This window comes from Rhipicephalus microplus, chromosome 2 (assembly GCF_043290135.1).
Source record: "Rhipicephalus microplus isolate Deutch F79 chromosome 2, USDA_Rmic, whole genome shotgun sequence".
NCBI classification, from domain to species: Eukaryota; Metazoa; Arthropoda; class Arachnida; order Ixodida; family Ixodidae; genus Rhipicephalus; species Rhipicephalus microplus.
This window is the reverse complement of record NC_134701.1, coordinates 20,682,547-20,702,500: the sequence shown is the minus strand read 5'-3', so window position 1 is coordinate 20,702,500 and position 19,954 is coordinate 20,682,547. Positions and strand designations below refer to the sequence as shown.

Sequence of the window (19,954 nt, the reverse complement as noted above, 5' to 3'; positions counted from 1 at the left end):
CGTCGAATATTCTAGCGTTATCGCTAGCGGCCACATAGGTTTCAGAATAATCTATAATGTTCGCGCAGTGGGCGTAATGTTGACGAAATGATTTACTACAGTCCCGAAGTTTCTCGAACTCTACAGGCGCGGTTTGCGCTGAGAATTACGTACAGTGTAACGGGGCTATAACAAAAATTGAGGAAAGTAACGTGGCAATATAGGTTATTCGAAAGTAATATTGAATGCCTATTAGCAGGGTTCTTGAGTCTCCACTACACCATTTCGCGAATTAGCGAAGGACCTTACGCGTCCGCAGGGCTTAACGAAAACCTGCACAGCTGACGGTGATGATCAAATATTTATGAGCGCTTTGTGATGGGTAGCCCTTTAAAACACCCTCTCGTTGATCAGTTCTCATGTTTTGAGGCCTGGCGAAATTCTACGCTTCTGCCACGCAATATACATGATGCATTAAGGAGACTCCTTAGACTTTGACATTCATAGCGTTCTTTTCATTAGGAGCAGTTTCAAAAAAAAAACAAAAACAAATAGCATTCTATAACATTCGCTTACCACGGAGATAGAATGGGTTCGATCCTCATTCGGATCCGGAAGTCTTTATTATCTATTTTATTTGCATCTTTCTTGATTTTTCGGTAACGGATGTGGTGATAATTTCACCTAAAAAGCTCACAACCATTGCCGTCCACGACGACACTAACTCCGACATTTTTGCAAAACGAGATCTTTAATCGCGTTCATGTCGGGGTAAAACTCAATACATGTGTCGCGGGAAACAGGCCCTTTTTTTTACATTTCCCGATGGTTTCTGGTCACGTTACGTATTTCTATGTCACTCTACAGCCAATTTACCATAAAATAGTATAGCGCCACATATTCCCACACCTTATCTTCCGGATAACCGGCATATACGTATAAGCATCGCGGAATGCCCATGTAGAATGTGCGGTGTCATGTATATGGTACGCAACACCTGATGGCAGAAATTTGCGGAGCCCTCTCCCACGGCGTCCCGGATATTCATATCGTAGTTTTGGTACGTACAACACCAGATATACTCATTACTGCAGCATGATAGCCTTAATATCTTTTTAGGCCATTGCGGCAGTCTCTTCATTGTCCTGTATTTCGATATTTAGGTTTATAGTGCACCAAGCGACAATAGGATGTTGTCGCAGTCACGCCGCTACCTCGTTTCCGATACGGATTAAGTACTCCTCTGTTTGGTGCTCATCCCTGCAGAGTATACAGTGCATATAGAAGAGCCGCATGCGCGATACGGCAGCCAGCGCACGTCAATCTACACTTTCTCCGATATGAGTTGTTTGTGCCCGGCAGCCTAGAATGTTTGCTACGCCACGTGACCCGGTACGAGTTTCCTCTTGCACTGGATCACGCCATGTCACTCCTCGCCTTCCGAGCACCGTGGTGGTGATGCCGTATTTTCTTTCTCGCCATTAAAGCAATACATAATTAGCCGAGGAGCGAACCGAATTGGGTTAGTTGACTGACGTTCATTCTTAAAGGTTTAACTGCACTAATACAGACGAGAACACATGCAGAGAAAGTAATAGAGAGCACGTGGTGCTGCATATAGTTTGTAGTTCCCGACTGCTACTGCGTGACGGATCAAAGCTTATAGCGCGTTTATTTACAGAGTCTTAACACGGAAAACACCGTGAGACATTTATAAACAGAGTGTTTTAACGCGGCGATTATGGCGACGCACACACAACACATGCAACAATGGTGAGCGGGAGAGCGGTTCGTGCGCTCCCCGCGCATGCGCCCTGGCTGGACATTGGTGCCAACCATTTATTAGAAAATATCCAACGCTGAGGTCGATATTAGCCTATTTAACCATAAATAACATTAGTTATTGCGTTTTGCCTTATACCTAAAGATAGCGCCGCGCAACACTAACGTACAGAATAAGTGTGACATGCAGACGCATCGGGATGCTTGAGTCAGTAGCGACTTCAGCGATTGGACAGTGAGTTTCGAACCGAGACTACAAAACATGAAAGACGTACAGCAGACGAAGAGAAATGAAGTTCTGGTGAGAGCGTTGACTCAAAGTTGAAAATTAATAGGAGGGTCGTTAAGCATGTACCTGGCAGTACAAGCAACATGGTAACAAGGAGCGTTAACCAGAACTCATAAATATATATTTGAAAAATAGAAACACCGAGTAGCAGCGATGGGAAAAAAAACGGTATATCAGTTACTACAATAAAGGTAAATACAAAGTACGAATGAATGCACTTTACGATAATTCAAGAAGAAGCGCTTTCCTGTTTCAAGGGAATGCGGTTTCTATTGGAGCGTGTATATAGTTATATATTGCATTAGCTAAAGAAGAGAAAAATCTGTTCTTTACTCTATATGCGTGAAGAGGCTAAGAAAACAAGAAAGCGTGTTTCAAGTGAAGGTGGAAATATACACTCAGCTGTATCTTGGGGCGCTAACCCACTTGGAGCTTTGGTTCTTAAGAAAAACACTGCTAAAATAAACAGGTCGGCGATCGATGGAAAGAAGTAAAAGGCAGCTGCAGTGCCGACACGCCCTATCATTTGGCCATCTGAGGCTGCAAGGTTTCTGGCGGTATAGTGAGCAGAAAGAAAAAAAAAACTAAGGTGCATCTGCGATAAAGCGAACAATTTTGAACATGTTTTTTTTTTATCAAAAAAGTTCATTTGAGAAAGATCACCTTGCAATGAAAGGTAACTTATTAAAATAGTATAATATTACTAAGAGTTATTACAATAACGACAATGTTAGTAATAATAATAACAACAAAATCTCGAGCTAGGAGGAGCGCATGGTCACAGCTGTGCTATAAAAGGGACGCTGTCATCGCAAAGCCTCGCATGGTTCCTTACGCTTTCACCAAAGATGGCTGAAAGATTTGGGGACGCATTAAGAAACCCTAGATGGCCGAAATTTCTAGTCACCACATTTCATAATCATAGCGTTGCTTGTGGACCATGGATCTCAGCAATAATAATAATAATAATAATAATAATAATAATAATAATAATAATAATAATAATAATAATAATAATAATAATAATAATAATAATAATAATAATAATAATAATAATAATAATAATAATAATATCTATTATTATTATTATTTATTATTATTATTATTATTATTATTATTATTATTATTATTATTATTATTATTATTATTATTATTATTATTATTATTATAAAGACCACCGCCAGGTAAAAGGCATTTTCATCTTCTCACTCGACTGGGCACATTAGTGCAGCTAGCATCGTTTTGCGTTGCCTCCGGGATCGGTCCAGCTACGACGATGCGACGACAAGTGATCACCTCGCAATCACTTCACGAAGACATCCAAAATTCTTGTGACAAGTGACGTAACAATGATCTTACGAAGCGGCGACATTATATCATGCAACCCTCGCATTGACACCGAAGACCCCTTTTCGAGTTTGATGAGGCACCAGGAGCTTTCGCATTGGCAAGTGAAGCCGACCACCACCTCAAAACTTGAAAGCAGCTCGATGCAACAAATTATACCTCGTGAACGTGTTATCTATCGTCTCTGCCCTGTGGTGGTGACATCTGAATTAAGACAATTATAATTTCACTCAAAGAAGGGTTGAGTTTTCGAATGCCTCTAGCCATGTAAGTTTTGTATATATCATGCGCATCGTTAATATTTTTCACTGACATGCGGAAAAAACACGTCCAAATACCCTACGTCTCATGAGAAATTTGTGTTGCCGGCCACGCTGGCTGAAATATTCCGGTTGGTCCACACCAGCACGACATTAGGCACCGGCTCGCAGTTGATGCGGTCATGCAACTTGTCTGTAGCGCGTTTTGTTTACTTGGCCAGTGCCTCTCGCACCGCACTTCCCACGAGGACGTTGGCGAGCACCTGACGCCACCGCCACGTGCATGGAGCAAGACGTGGTCGTTGGCTGCTCGCCGATGATGTTATCGATGTGGGCGTAGTGCGCCGTGCCCTGTGTTCTGCTGTGAGCGGCGACAGTTCAGGCGCCTGTCGTTGAAATGGTACCGCTACAGGCGTCTACGCCATAGACTCAAACATGACTGTGACTACGCAGGCATTCTCTCTAAGGGGAGGGGATGATGTAGAGGTGAATTGGCAATGTGCCTTGTTGCATGCTATACATTTTCAATTCTTCATTATTAGTTGTGCTTCGTGCAGTGTGTGCTTGTGTTAAATGTTATTCTTTCTCAGGATGCATTGCCTTTGCATTTTTGTGTGTTTGCGGTGTCATTCTACGCACTGTTATGTTGTGCATAATTACTTTTCTATATATTTTGTACACTTTATTGGTATTGTGCATTAGTTGCGTGGAGAACCCAAGTCATCTTGTTTTCAAGAGGGGGGGGGGGGGTGATGTGGTGTCGTGGTTTAAGTTCTGGTTTCGGAACCGGTTGGCTGGCCCCTAAAGTGCGTTGTACATATGTATATATAGTGATGCTTGTGTATGTAAAAAGAGCAGCTCCTGCTTGGCTATACCGGCTGCTGCGTACCTCGTGTCGGCCGGCGCTTCAGCACCGTGCCCTGTGTTCTCCGTGCGGCGCGTCCGCCGCACGATACAACACGTTTCTAGCGAAAACGGGACCAGACAAGAGGCACGACACGCTCCTCTTCATGTGGTTTTCGCCTGTGCCGTCATACATCGACTACACCTACCACTTTGAGCGGCTGGAAGGGGGCCGAGCGAAAAACCGAAAGCAGACAAAATTGCCCTTTTGTCATACGGGTCATCCTTATCAACGCTGTTATTCGCGAAATTCTGAGTGCAGCGCAGGCACGCTGGACATTTGCGTAGCTATCTCTTAATCCCAGATTTCGGACCCCGCAGTTGTACACTGGCTCTCTTAAGGACTTAGTAGCGTACAGCGGCTTCTCTCCGGGAACACTCCGCCGAGAGGACGGCCGGCTTTGCAAGTTCGCTCAATGTGGGTGGGCATTAACACGTGATAGGCTGGTTTCTACAAATTGTTTTGTGCCATCCACAACGCACGCCCAATGCACACGCATAGCGGTGCACGCAACGCGAAGGCGTGTACCCTGCATTGAACTTGCCGTCAAAGGTTACCTCGCAGTATCAGCATAACGTACACACATGTAGACGAAGGGACACTTAGTTGCCGCCCCAAGCAGTCGATTCCCTTCGGCCCATCGATCGGTGGTATACCTTCGGCTGCAGCCAAGATTGTCGACCTCCCCGTAGCTTCTCCGCGCTCGTTCGTCTCGGCACCCCAAAGTGATGTAGCGCGAGCGGGCCGCGCCCTCCCCTCTCCTCTTGTCCTCCATCGCGCTCCCAACAAACACGCTCCCTCGCAAGAAACTTCTCTCTTGCTTCGTAGAGGCGGTCACTCCCCATCCATCCATCATGAGTAAATGGAGCCCCCTCGGTTAGTCGCCTGCGACGTTGTTCTCTTAGGGGGAAACCGACGGGTGCTGTTATAGGGAGGAGTCTCTTCCCGACGAGAACGAGAAAGAAAAGGCGGCATAGCGGCCAGCCCGCCTCCTCCCCGTATTTTGGTCACTGTACACACTCGAGGAAGGACATCAATTGCCTGTGGCGCAGTACATTTCCTTCGGGGAACGCGCACTCGTCGTGCACTTCAATTTGCGTCTGCAGCCCAAAGATATATTACGAAAGAAAATTATTGTAAATATTCACTAATTTTAGTCAAAGTACAAATAGAAATAAGAAAGGATAGAGCACAACTCCACATTTACCTGACATTAAGTAACGTGATGAAGTGAATTTACCTTAGTTGTCCTGCGTAAACAAACGCTTTGACGACAATTAAAAACGAAGACTTCACGGGATAGTTAATAAAATCACAGGCAAAACGTCTTTGATTTTATGCGCATTCCTGGTGTGGTGCTCGTTTCTGATTCTCCTCAAGAATTTCCCCGAACGTATTGGCTCTTATATGATTTGATTGATTGATATGTGGGGTTGAACATCCCAAAACCACCATATGATTATGAGAAACGCCGTAGTTGAGGGCTCCGGAAATTTCTACCACCTGGGGTTCTTTAACGTGCACCCAAATCTGAGCACACGGGCCTACAACATTTCCACCTCCATCGGAAATGCAGCCGCCGCTGCCGGGATTCGATCCCGTGACCTGCGTGTCAGTCGCCGAGTACCTTAGCCACTAGACCACCGCGGCGGGGCTTGGCTCTTATATGACATTGAATGTGATTGGGGATTCGTAGATGAAGACGCATGTATCCTCCTTCTAGAATGCCCCCCCCCCCAAAAAAAAAACACACACACACCAAGACGCCATTTATATCATCTTTAATTACTTTAGATCACGTACCATTATGTTTTAGGAAACGTTTGGGCCCGCAGCCAACAAGAGGTTCACAGAAGTACGCAGCAAAATCATTGAAAGTTTTCCTTTAACACAGAGACATTCTTGGCTGATAATAGTGCATTTATGTTTTTTTTTCTCTTTATAACGTGAAAACGCACGTTTATGCAACTGCTGACTATTATGTTGACAGCTATGTGACTGCTGGCTGTATGCACCGGAGATTTTCAATTTGTTACCATGACATATATTTGCACATATATGTGTTTGTTGAATACGTTGTTTTGAAATCTTATGTCCTAATTGTTATGCTAAGTTGTATATTGTCTTGGACTCTATGTGCCTTAAACCATATGAGCACTGTGTAGACACGGACCCTATGTGCTCTATGTAAGATACCTCTAAGAGATAAGTAGTAACTGGCTCCCTATTTGTGCGCCATTATCTTCTTACATCACGTCAATTGCAAAATAGTCTACATGCGAATCAATGATTGATATGTGGGGTTTAATGTCCTAAAATCAGCATATGATTAGGATGGACGCCGCAGTGGAGGGCTCTAGCAATTTTGACCCCCTGGGGATTTTTAAATGCACCGAAATCTGAGCACACGGGCCAACAGCATTTCCGCCTCCATCAAAAGTTCATGACAATCAACAGCGGCCCACCAAGTATTTTGATAAAAGATAAGAATCGCCATTCAAAAACCTCGTATGGTTCACGTGAATGACAACACCAGAGCGTCAAACGCGCGCTATAAGATCTGTCTAGCATAACATTATGAGCCTTGCCTGAAAAACAGATCAAATTGTTTACTTTGACGCGCCAATCACTGCAAACTCTGTAATTCACCAGATGAAACAGCATATAGGTTCTTTTTTTTTTTTTTCGTGAAAAGAAAAACCGCCAAGCCTGCAGCGCGGAACGCGTCGCACTGTCACAGCGAAAGCTGGAAGCGCGGCCTTTCAGAGCAGTTTTAAACACTTTTTAACTATAGCTATCACGCCCACTTTCAAGGTATGCCAACTACGTCATTATTCATTGTGTACTAGGCAGCCATTCACTATGTCATCCTTCGTCAATCTTCGGAGGAGCCTGGTATACCTGGTGCGCACTTGCAAGAAACTTCCTGCATTTTTTCAGTCCTCTGCAATGCGTTCACATTTTTTTAGTCCTCTGCAAACGTTCGCTGCAATAAGTAAAGGTATACTGATAACGTTCCAGCACTTCTGTCGCTGAAGATGTCGTAACAACTCGTTGACAGTTCTCTTCAAACTTTTTGTGATTGATATCAACGTATCCGCCTGCCTTTCACGAGCAGTGTGGCCCGACTGTTCGTTTTCGTATAGTTTTCTGGTCCGCACTGCCACCTAAAGTGCGTCACTTTCGAATTTTCCAGGCATTCGCACCACGAATGCTTCTGAATGCCTAAAATTAAATGAGAAACAGTTTTTTATGCTTACCGTTCTCAAATCTTACAATTAAAATTGTCAAAAAAAAAGAACGACTTAGATGGCGTTCGTTTGCCGTCACCGGTGGTGCGCTGTCGTCGTTTCGATGGTGGTGACGCCTCACCGTGCGGATACGAAGCTCGGAACATGCCACGGGCTTACAAGCTCTTAGAACAGCTAACGGTCTGTTGGCCACGCGCGGGGGCTGAGGGGCTCTTCCGGGGTGCATCATGGGGTGCAGAGCCCTACCTGGCACTGGCCTGGAATATCTTTTATAGCTGGGCTAAGGCCAAGCTCTTAAAACAGCTAACGGACTGACGGCCATCCTAACTTTCAGGTCTATTCTACGAAAGATAAAAAAAAAACGTGATAAACTTGATTTTCGATTTTCTTCATCATTTTGTATACTATGGCCGTATGACCGAATAACGCAAATTCACATTTAGTTTTCAAATAAAAAATGTTTTCAACCAAGAAACACTCGAGAAGCATTGCCGGGTGGCAAAGTTGATTTCCTGAAGAGTGCGATTTCGTGAATTAACGACCATGCTAGCAGTAACCCAAGCTATATACCACCAATATTTTACAGCGTAACTTTAACAAAAGTAATGGAGAAACATTTCACATACTCGTTTCTATTTCTGGGCAATCTAGGCGTTTTTTAAAATGTTCATGTAATGCAATGTTTTTGAAACTCACAAGTGTTTGGGACACGATTGCTGCTTCTGCGAATGCTATTTTGTTCATATTTAAAGCACTGATAGTCTATTATGTAAAAAATTGTAGACTGCGTTTTCATTTGTCTCGTAATGTCCGTTGTATCAATAACAGACCCTTTGTTATTCAAGACTGCAATTTCTCAGCAATGCTTGTAACTATACGCAGTTTTCATTATCTATCTTTGTCTTGTATGTGCTTGAATTCTTATACATTTTTAGTTGACTTATGTTGCCTTCCTGATTTGCGCATCTGATACTTGTTTCTTTATTTTGTTTTTTTTTCTTGTGTGTTATATATGTTGTACCCACCCCCTCTGTAATGCCCTACGGGCCCTGAGGGTATTCTAATAAATAAATAAATAAATGTTTCAAGTAAAGAAGTTTGTTGCTCGAATCATCAAAAAAAAAACTCTTGGTGAATTAAAATTTTTCTAATAAAAAACCTCACCTTCAATTTTCTTCATAATTATTTGCGTTGTTCTAAAAATTCATCATTATATTCTAGAAAAAAACACATTGCACCATTTGGATTAGAGCAAACTTACAAATTTTCAGATATGGCGTTTACATAGCGTGTTCTCTACCACGTAATTGACTTCTTTTCAGCAAGAAAATACTACACGCTTTTTTTTTTCTTTCATGATCTTGCGAAAAAACAGCAAGTAGGTGTTTTCCGCGATAAATAGTCTTTTATTAAAAATAAAACAAAAGCACCAACCCCTCAAATATTATGCATTTACTCCTAGAAAAAAGGTGATAAGCAGTTAGTAAACGCAATTGTTTACTAGTTTCCGGAGTATTTTACTACCTCTTCGGCATACTTTTACTAGCCACCAGCTAGCACAGGTTGTAACCTTAGTCGTTACTAACAAGGGAACCTTTCTTAGTGTTTTTAACTAGGCAACTACTAAGCCACCTACGTTGCCAGGTCGGTCGTAGATGTCGCAGTACATTTTGCCGTAATGGTGAGATCGTAACCAAATTTAGGCAAACTCTAAATTTATTAAATACCTGGAATAAGAACTTCCGTGGTACGTAATGACATAAACATAAGTAAGTAGAAGAGGGCATGATGATGCATAGGAAACAACAATTATCTTATAAATTCTGTGACTGCTAACCAGTACGGGGTGTGCGGTCCCAAAACAGAGGTATATATAGTCTTCAAACTACTGCTACAGCAGAATTCTGCTATGTTCAAGTCTTCAAGATTCCCTTGTGCATGGATTGGCATGCGTGTTCTCGTGATCCACTCACATGAGTTCTCATACTCATATGAGCCTATAATCATGTGAGTATGAAGATCATATGCTCATAGGAGTTCATATGAATAAATGAGATTCACTTATGATCATACATATGTGAATGAAGTTTCATCATATGATCATGTCGATTCTCTATAAGTATGTTGCTGTGATGCGTGCTTACCCCAGTATAGTTACATGACGTCATTAGAAGCCATTAATAATTTACGAGGGCCACGTCAATTCGTTTTTATATTATACTTTTGTAATAGAATCATATTGATATGGTCATGAACACTAACATTTAACAAAATAGGCATAAACCTCTGTTTGTGGGGGCTACTAAGAATTTAGTAATGAACTAACCACTCGATTCAGCACTATTCACTTACTAACTAGGGAGTAATTTTAACTATACAAAAACTTAGTGCTTTTACCCCGCCTGTTAGTATTTGGGCTAGTGTTGGTTACGAGCCCAACGAGGTCGAGCATTTCCCTCTGGTTACTTTTACTGGCTGCATTTACTAGCTGATTATTGGATTCGGTGACAAGCCCGTTACTTGTCATCGAATCTTTGTTACTTGTCAACGTTACTTGTCACAAACTAAGTACGATAGTACTTAATTAACGAATATACCAATCTTTTCTAAGCGTGTTGGAGTACACTTTTGATGTACCAATATGATGTACCAATTTGAATAGCTTCATTATTTTGTCGCGGTTCAACGTAAGCAGTGCACCGAGACGTTGATTCCGAGAACCGACGGCGTGTGTTTTTATGCAGGAGCCAAGAGCAGGCGAGCAAAAAAAATTGCCCGCAGCTTCCCTCGGGGGAACACTGAGGAGGATGCGGACCATATAATTGGTTAACGGGGTGTTAAAGTGCGACTTACTTGGGTCGATGGCTAAATTGGTTAACGTGGTTGTGAAATGGGGTGTTAAATTGCGACTTACTTGGGTCGATGGCTAAATTGGTTAACGTGGTTGTAGGAGGGGGTGTTAAATGAGTGAGCACGTACACACGTATGCGAAAGGGCGGCGCTGGTCGAAGGGACGTCGATCATTGTGTTTGTGGATTCGTTGGAATTCATTTCACCGCGACCTTGGACGTCGACGCGCCGTACAAACCAACCGACGAGCGGCAACTGAGCGAGCGAGCGCCGACCTTGAGTATATATACAGCACGACGGCGCATGCACTGTCAGCTGTTGAATGTTCTCGAAGCGCGACGCCACATGCGCGTCCACTGGAGAATCAGGAGAATTGTAGATGTCGAACGCGGTGTGTAGAGGAGGAAGGGTGCACAGATGGTGGAGGAGTGAAGCGCGCGCGGTGTGTAGAGGAGGAAGGGATGCACAGATGGTGGAAGAGTGGGCGACGGCGCGACGGCGCATGCGCGCGCGTCAGCTGTCGAATGTTCGAGAAGCGGTGCGGACGGCGCGGACGGCGCACTACAAGGCGCGAGTATAAGATGCTCCGCATCTAAAACAAAAGCACGTCGTCTTCTTCAGTCCTCTTTTCACGAGGCTGTTGGCGCGCACATCGTCTTCGTTCTTTGTTTCGGGCGCGGCATTTGCCTCCTCTTAAAAGAGCATCGCCCCGATGCAATAGCTGAGACAGTAATTTGCGCAAGAAGTCACTTTGTAGAAGCGACGGTGCCTTGCAGAGTCACTCGCTGACGTATGGCTTAATGCGCACTACGTGCACAAGCTCAGGTCGGTTCTGGCGACGCCTTGAACAGTTTGGGCTATCCGGGACGACTTCATAGGTAACGTCACTTAGTCGTCGCAGCACTCGGTAAGGTCCGAAGTACCTTCTGAGCAATTTTTCGGATAGTCTATGTCTTCGTACAGGCGTCCACACCCATACCCTGTCCCCGGTTTCGTACGTTACAGGTGTATGACGTTGGTTATAGCGGCCTGCGTCGTACTCTTGCTGTTTGTATATTCGCAGACGTGCGAGCTGCCTGGCTTCCTCTGCACGTTGAGTAAACGCGTCAGCACTCGTTTCGTTGTCATCGCATTCGTGTGGCAGCATCGCGTCTAACATCGTTCTTACTTCTCGTCAGTAAACAAGGCTAAATGGGGTCATCCGTGTGGTTTCTTGTTTCGCAGTATTGTATGCGAACGTTATGTAAGGGAGAATCTCGTCCCAGTTTTTGTGTTCGAAGTCCACATACATTGAAAGCATGTCTTCCATAGTTTCGTTAAGTCGCTCGGTCAACCCGTTGGTTTGTGGATGGCAAGCTGTTGACTTGCGATGAATAGTACCGCTGAGCACCAGCACATGATCTAAAAGCGCGGCTGTGAATGCGGTTCCGCGATTTGATATAACGATCGATGGCGCACCGTGTCTCAGCACAATGTTCTCTATGAAGAACCTGGCTACCTCCTCTGCTGTGCCTTTCTGGATGGCTTTTGTCTCGGCGTAGCGAGTAAGGTAGTCGGTCGCCACTATAATCCAACGGTTACCAACACTAGAGGTGGGAAGTGGGCCCAAAAGGTCCATTCCGATCTGGTCAAACGGCGTTGTCGGGATCTGGACAGGGTGTAGCAAACCGGCTCGTTTCGTTGGAGGGGACTTGCGCCGCTGGCAATCGAGGCAGGTCCGAACATCATGCTTCACGGTAGCGGTGAGTCTAGGCCAGTAATATCTCCCTCGAACTCTGCTCAGTGTGCGCGTGTAGCCTAAATGTCCAGATGTTACGTCGTTGTGGCACGCTTGCAACACCTCAGATCGAAGAGTGGTAGGGACGACAAGCAGGTAGGTGGACCCGTCTGACGAGAAGTTCATTTTGTAAAGGACATTGTTTCGCAGACAGAACGACGATAGTCCTCTTGTAAAGGCTTTGGGTGCATTCTGGCTTCGTCCTTCTAAATAATTAATCAAGCCAAGTAGCTCAGGATCGTCATGCTGGTGATCTGCGATGGTTGACGTGTCGAGGATTCCGAGGAACGCTGTCTCTTCATCAAAAGCAGCAGCCGACTCTATTGGTGATCGAGATAGGCAGTCGGCGTACGTGTGTCGTTTTCCCGACTTATACACCATCGTTATATCAAACTCCTGTAGTCTAAGGCTCCAGCGTGCCAATCGCCCGGAAGGATCTTTTAAACTTGTTAGCCAACACAACGAATGGTGGTCACTAATCACCTTGAATGGGTGGCCGTACAGGTATGGGCGAAATTTCATAACTGCCCACACCACGGCGAGGCATTCCTTTTCAGCGGTCGAGTAATTTGCTTCTGTGCGTGACAGAGTTCTGCTTGCGTAAGCGATCACTCTTTCCTCGTCATCCTGGCGCTGTACAAGCACAGCTCCGAGGCCAACATTGCTGGCGTCAGTATGGAGCACTGTAGGGGCTGTGTCATCAAAATGGGCAAGCACGGGGGTCGTCTGTAGACGTTGCCGCAAGTCATTGAAAGCATCTTCCTGTTCGTCGCCCAAACAAATGCAACGTCATTCCTCGTGAGACGAGTTAAAGGCGACGCGATGCGCGCAAAATCTGGAATAAACCACCGATAATATGCACAGAGACCCAGGAAGCGCCTCACTGCCTTTTTATCTGATGGTGTTGGAAACTGTGCGACGGCGGCAGCTTTTTCGGGGTCTGGACGAACTCCTGCGTAACTGACGACATGGCCAAGAAACTGCAGTTCCTCAAAGCAGAAGTGACATTTCTCCGGCTTGAGCGTCAGGCCTGCGGCTCGTATGACCTGCAAGACCATTTGCAATCGTTAAAGGTTTTCGTCAAACGTTGTAGAAAACACAATGACGTCGTCAAGATATACTAGGCAGGTTCTCCATTTAAGCCCAGAGAGAACGGTATCCATGAGACGCTGGAAAGTAGCAGGCGCGGAGCACAAGCCAAATGGTAAAACCTTAAATTCGTACAGTCCGTCTGGCGTCACGAAAGCGTTTTTTTCACGATCCCTGGGGTCTACTTCAATTTGCCAATATCCGCTCTTTAAGTCCATGGAAGAGAAGTAACGTGCGTTTCGAAGCCTGTCAATCGAATCATCTATGCGGGGAAGCGGGTACACGTCCTTTTTTGTAACCTGATTTAGCTTTCGATAGTCTACACAGAAACGCAGGCTGCCGTCCTTCTTTTTCACTAGAACAACAGGTGATGCCCAGGGCCTTTTCGACGGTTGAATGACGTCGTCTTCAAGCATTTTTGTTACCTGCTGTTCTATCGCTTCTCGCTCTTTTGAAGCCACATGGTACGGATTTTGATGGATTGGTCTAGCCGTGTCCTCTGTGATGATTCGGTGCTTGGTCAAGGACGTCCGGCCAACTTTCGAGGTCGACGCAAAACAGTCGTGGAACTCGTCTAGCAGCACAAGCAGGCGTTCCCGCTGTTGCTGAGTTAAAGTAGGGCTGACGTCAAGGTTAGGAACTAGGTCACGTGGGTCTTGTGCAGGTGTTGCTTCGAGTGCTGAAAAGCAGTCATGAACATCTGCGATCTCATCGAAACGTGCCAACGTTGTGCCTTTTGGAAGGTGCCGTCGCTCGGAGGTGAAATTGGTCAACAGCAAGTTCGTTCGGCCGTCAGTGACATTGACTATTCCTCGTGCTACGGAAATCCCGTGAGTGAAAAGCAGCGAGGTTAGTTGGTCGGCGACTCCTTCACCGTCGAACGGTACGTCACATGCTACTGAAACGAGGATACATGATCGAGGCGGCACGACTATATTGTGGTCTTTGAGACGAAAGGATTTGTGCTCTGGTGATGTAGGATCAGTCAGACGAGCCCTCTCGTAAAATGAAACCACGCGGTCCGGGATGTTGATTATTGCGCCATGCTCCCTGAGAAAGTCCATTCCTATAATTAAATCTTTGCAGCACTCTGGGAGAACAATGAAAGTCGCGACGAAAAAAGAGTCCCCTATGCTGATTCTTGCTGTGCATCTTTCAGTAGGGAGCAGCAATTGACCACCCGCTGTTCTTATATGTGGTCCTGTCCATGGCGTTCTTACTTTTCTAAGATGATCAGCCAGCTTGCGACTTATTATGGAAAAATCAGCACCCGTATCGACTAAGGCCGTCACTTGCTCTCCGTCAATAATTACATTGAGGTCGGCGCTCACCATTTCGTCATTGTTAATATTCATCGGCGTCAAGTCGTTCTGTCGCGGCAGTACTGGGGACTTTTTATCGTCTTGTGGTCGGGCTGCGACCTTACCCCGAGAGGTCGCCGCCTTTAGCTTCCCCGGTAAGGGCTGGGCGACCTTGTTCCCTGAAGGTCAGCAAAAGTACGTCGATTCGGTGATGATGTCTGAGCAGGGGATGGAGAGCGTGACCTGTGGGCGGAATTGGGCTGGCGATGAGGAGGCGACTCGTGATAGGGAGACCACGTTGTTGAAGGTCCTCGAAAACCAGGGTCGTCATGGCGAACAATGTAGTCGTCATTGGCACGGCGACCGTCGTACCCTGGCCGAGACGGGCGAAGCGATGTGTCGCGGTACCAACAATAGCGAGCTATATGGCCGGCACCACCACAGTTGAAGCAGAGAGGGCACCGATCGACGGTGCGCCAAGCGTCCGTTCTGCGAAATTGTGGGCGTCTTATGTCCTCTCGTGGTGGTGAGTAAGGCGCGGCAAGTGGTGGCTGGTGGCATGGAGACATCGGAGACATGGGCTGACGTCTGAAAGCCTCCTGCAATGGTTGCGACGAAGGTGCGGTTGTAGGTGGCTGGTAGTAAGACGTAATGGGCGGGACGGGTGGTGGTCGGCGGACAGTGTCGGCGTAACTCAGTTGACGCTGATCGCGATCGAGATCAGCTGCTGAAAAAGCGTGCCTAAGTTCGTCACGAACGACTGCGGCAACGGCGGTCACTGGTGTATCCACTGGAGGAGTCCAAAGCTTCTGCATTTCTTCGTGGACAATATCTCTGATAAGGTCACGTAGGGAGCCCTGATTGTCTAGAGTCACTGAAGCGGCGTTGACTAGGGTGGTAGTGGACGAGCGATCATATTGCCTCGATCTTTGGTGCAGAGCACGCTCAATGGCAGTCGCTTCTCTTATAAAATCGGCCACGGTAGTTAGGGCATTGCGCACAAGTCCAGCGAACAGTTGTTCACGCCACGCATAAGGTAGCGCAACTTCGTCTCCTCGGACATGTTGGGATCAGCCCAACGACAGAGGCGCGTCACGTCTTCAGCAAACATTGCCACAGTTTCGTTAGGTTTTTGAAGCCTTAACTCTAGCAACTGCTGAGCCCACTCTCGACGGTCCACGCTAGCAAAGGTGTCAATCAGCTGCTGACGAAAGTCATCCCATGTGGATATACGGCCTTCTCGATTCTCAAGCCACGTGTGAGCGCCATCATCGAGAGTGAAATACGTGCGGGCGAGCTTCTGTTGAGCATTCCACTGGTTGATGTCGGCAACGCGTTCGTAATTCTCAAGCCAATCTTCAACGTCTTCGTGTGGGGCACCACTGAAGCGATCCGGCACAAGTGGCTGAAGAAGTGTTACCTGGGTTGGATTGGAAACGGGGCTGCCTTGTATCCCTTGGACCAACTGTGGCTGGCTAGCGGAGGCCATTGGTAGAGGTACGTAATGCCTGGTAGAATGTTCGTCGAAGGAGGTCAGCTCAGGAGATAGGCCATCAACCGCCGACTGAAGCGGTGCACTGGTGTCGTAACAGATGGCTGCGTGTCGGGACTTGATGAACGGCTCCCAGATGGGGTGTTGAGCATCGGCAGGCTTGCAACCCAGCGCCTCCACCAGTGTCGCGGTTCAACGTAAGCAGTGCACCGAGACGTTGAGTCCGAGAACCGACGGCGTGTGTTTTTATGCAGGAGCCAAGAGCAGGCGAGCAAAAACAAAAGCACGCCGTCTTCTTTAGTCCCCCTTTTCACGAGGCTGTTGGCGCGCACATCGTCTTCGTTCTTTGTTTCGGGCGCGGCAATATGTTATCCTTCTGTTCCTTGATCCTTAGTTTAAAAAGCCAATGTCACTCATGCCTCTTTGTGTATATATGTCTGACGTGCTTTTACCACATGGTCTTATTTCAGTGTGTGAAAACTTTTTGTTTGATGTTTCTACCTTTGTTGCTTCACCTTGACGTACCACTTTTTAAAAAATTATGTAGTTTTTGCCTTATTTTTTGCTGCAGTTTCTTTTGTACACACGCCAGTGTTATTTTTTTGCTCAGTATGCGATTTCTCTGCCTTTATTTGCTTTGTTTGTGTTCTTTTGCCCTTCCTGCTTGGGCCCTTGTTTGGGCTCGCAGTATTTTATAAATAAATGAAATAAAAAATAAATAAAACAAAAAACCCTGTCTTCGTCTCACTTTATTCGCTTTTATGCACAATATACTCATCCAAGCAGAATATTGTAGTCTACTGGGTGCAGGACACCGCAAAATACCAGGCAACGTTCTGGTGAACCAGCTAGCTGGATCCACCAACAAAACCGCTGCCAATACATCGATACCAATTCCTGCACTCGACATGAAACCTTTTCTAAAACGAAAGCTCAGAGTTATTGGCACAGCACATGGGACACACACACAGGCAATAAATTGCATGTCATCAAGCAGCAACTTGCTCATTGGCCACGAAGTATCAAAATCATGCCACACACAAGTAATACTGATGAGGTTAATAACAAAACATACATCATATTTGCACAGCGCAATACTACGAGTAGTTACGACGTAACTACAGAAGAAGAGACAAGGACAGGACATGTAGAAAGAACAGCGCTCTTCCAGTCCTTGTCTCTTGTTCTGTAGTTACGTCGTAAGTACTCGTAGTCTTTTGCTGTGCAAATATGTTGATTCCCAATCACCATTTAGCCCAAGCAACCGTCTTATGACATGCATACGCTACACATCCATTTCTTTCGCCTGGTGGCGATTCACCTTTGTGTGATAGATCTGGAGAAGAACTCACCGTACTTCACTTTTTAGTCCAGTGTAAACAGTTAGAAACGCTGAGAAGACAACACTTCCTATTACCCTGCCGCCAACAGATACCACTTCCTCCTGCAATGTTCGTCGGTAGGGAACCATTTCTCACACATAAATCGTTGTTGGCTTTTTTGAGAGACGTCCGTGCTTATCACGTGATATATCCGGGCATTCCGTAGCACGAGTTCTCCGGAAAGGGCTCTGCTGCGGTGGATACACTGCACGAAGCACTTTCCTCACGGCCCTTGGACGCAAGGATGTGAACAATCGAGGCACTTGTGCTAATGCCATACATGTCCACCATGGTTTTTATTATCGCAAGCTTTCATCATTCATTAGCACCACACATGTTTCACGGCATGGTCATGATTTTATTACTTCTATTTTTTTACCTGTCTTAGTGCGAAGAATTTTAGAACACTTATAGAACCGCTAATTACAGTCATTGTCCACATCTCTTGGCCCATGAACTGGCACTCTTTGGTCATCAAATGGCCTTTGCGCCACAAAGCGCCAAACATCATCATCAGGAATAACTAGGACTGTCACTTACCTTCGGAGTAATCTGTTGTGTCCGGTACCTGCGCATAAACAAGGCGGTAAGCTTCCTGCAAAAGCTGTAATGCTACTGACGCTTTTAGACACATTTTACGAGAAGTGACTAAATCTATGTTGTCAAGAGTTCGACGAAAGTTCATCTGGTCAGATGTTATGATGCTGATTTAAATGCGGTCACTGACCGAGCTATGGCGAAAAAACAGCGTAAACGTCTGGGAACCCATGCGAGTTTTCGCACACAACAAAGACGTTTCGGTACCAGAACGCCTCTGTGTTTTTTTTCAAACTTGACTTGGTCAGTGACCGCAACTATATTGTGACTTTATCTCTTTCTTAGAGGTAAAATAAAATCATCGCACTTGTGCCCTATAGACTGAAAATAGATGTTCATTATAATGGAAGCATCGGCATGGAAGCATCGGCAGAAGCATGTACTCATTCATGCTTCCCTACGTTTTGCAGTTTCTCGTCGAGTGCCTGAGTACAGCAAACGCCGGAGCATTGCTACCGCTCAGCGTACATTCCAGCGTGACTTTCCCTTCGACTGCTAACAGCACCTACCTGGATACAACCCAGGGTCCGGTGCTCTGCACTTTATCTCATCAGAGCTGGTTCTTCGAGGGGAGGGATCTCGCACGTGCCGCAGCAAAATCGTCATCGGCCACGACGACAGCGACACCACTGGCCCCTTTAAAACCGTGTTGCACGCATGCCACCGGCAGTGGGCATGGAAGCATCGGCAGAAGCATGTACTCATTCATGCTTCCCTACGTTTTGCAGTTTCTCGTCGAGTGCCTGAGTACAGCCAACGCCGGAGCATTGCTACCGCTCAGCGTACATTCCAGCGTGACTTTCCCTTCGACTGCTAACAGCACCTACCTGGATACAACCCAGGGTCCGGTGCTCTGCACTTTATCTCATCAGAGCTGGTTCTTCGAGGGGAGGGATCTCGCACGTGCCGCAGCAAAATCGTCATCGGCCACGACGACAGCGACACCACTGGCCCCTTTAAAACCGTGTTGCACGCATGCCACCGGCAGTGGGCATGGAAGCATCGGCAGAAGCATGTACTCATTCATGCTTCCCTACGTTTTGCAGGTCAGTTATTTTAACAGACTACCGTGTAGGAGTTTTCGATCTGACAACCCTTTTATTATGGTGCTTCCATGCCCAGAAGCCCTGTTACAGCCTTTTTGTGACCTTTTGTTGTTAATATGTGGTGATGTCGAGCAGAACCCGGGACCCAAGGATGATCAAATTACTGAAATACATAAAATGGTGAAAGATATGCAAGAACGTTCGATTCGCATTGAAACCACGCAAGCGGTAATGTCAGGTGACATCCAGGAGCTTAAGCAACATCAGCTTTCGCTTACTAAAGACATTTCCAACATATTGACGCGCCTGGAAACGGTTGAAAAGCGGACATCCATTATAGACAACATTCAGCGCGAACTGACGGCAACGAGTCAACTTACAAGGCAAGTGCAGGGCGACATGCTTGGTCTACGTGCGCGTCTCGATGAGGCTGAGGATCGCTCTCGGAGGGATAATCTAGTATTCTTTGGTATCGCAGACAATGCCTCTGAAACTACGCAGCAGACTGAGGAAACTATCTTGAGCTTATTTCGCCAGTCCCTTGATCTAACTTTATCTGGTGATAACGTTGCACGCGCACATAGAATCGGCCGCTTTTCCACTAATAA

The 19,954-nt window shown here is 46.1% G+C and overlaps 2 protein-coding genes across 9 annotated transcripts in view; one reads left to right on the top strand and one right to left on the bottom strand.

Annotated features, from left to right (window-relative positions):
• The window catches only part of LOC119169183 (pseudouridine-5'-phosphate glycosidase), a 2,087,124-nt gene that overhangs the window by 822,513 nt on the left and 1,244,657 nt on the right, over positions 1-19,954 (top strand). The window lies entirely within an intron of this gene.
• LOC119169934 (CD151 antigen) overlaps positions 1-19,954 on the bottom strand; it is a 316,886-nt gene that overhangs the window by 219,871 nt on the left and 77,061 nt on the right. For 2 of the 3 annotated variants that reach the window (XM_075886276.1, XM_075886277.1), the window contains exon 2: positions 18,244-18,271. The exons of the other annotated variant lie outside the window; for it this stretch is intronic. The gene's annotated coding sequence lies outside the window, so the exon portion shown is untranslated. The remainder of the gene's footprint in view (positions 1-18,243; positions 18,272-19,954) is intronic. 3 annotated transcript variants of the gene reach the window in all.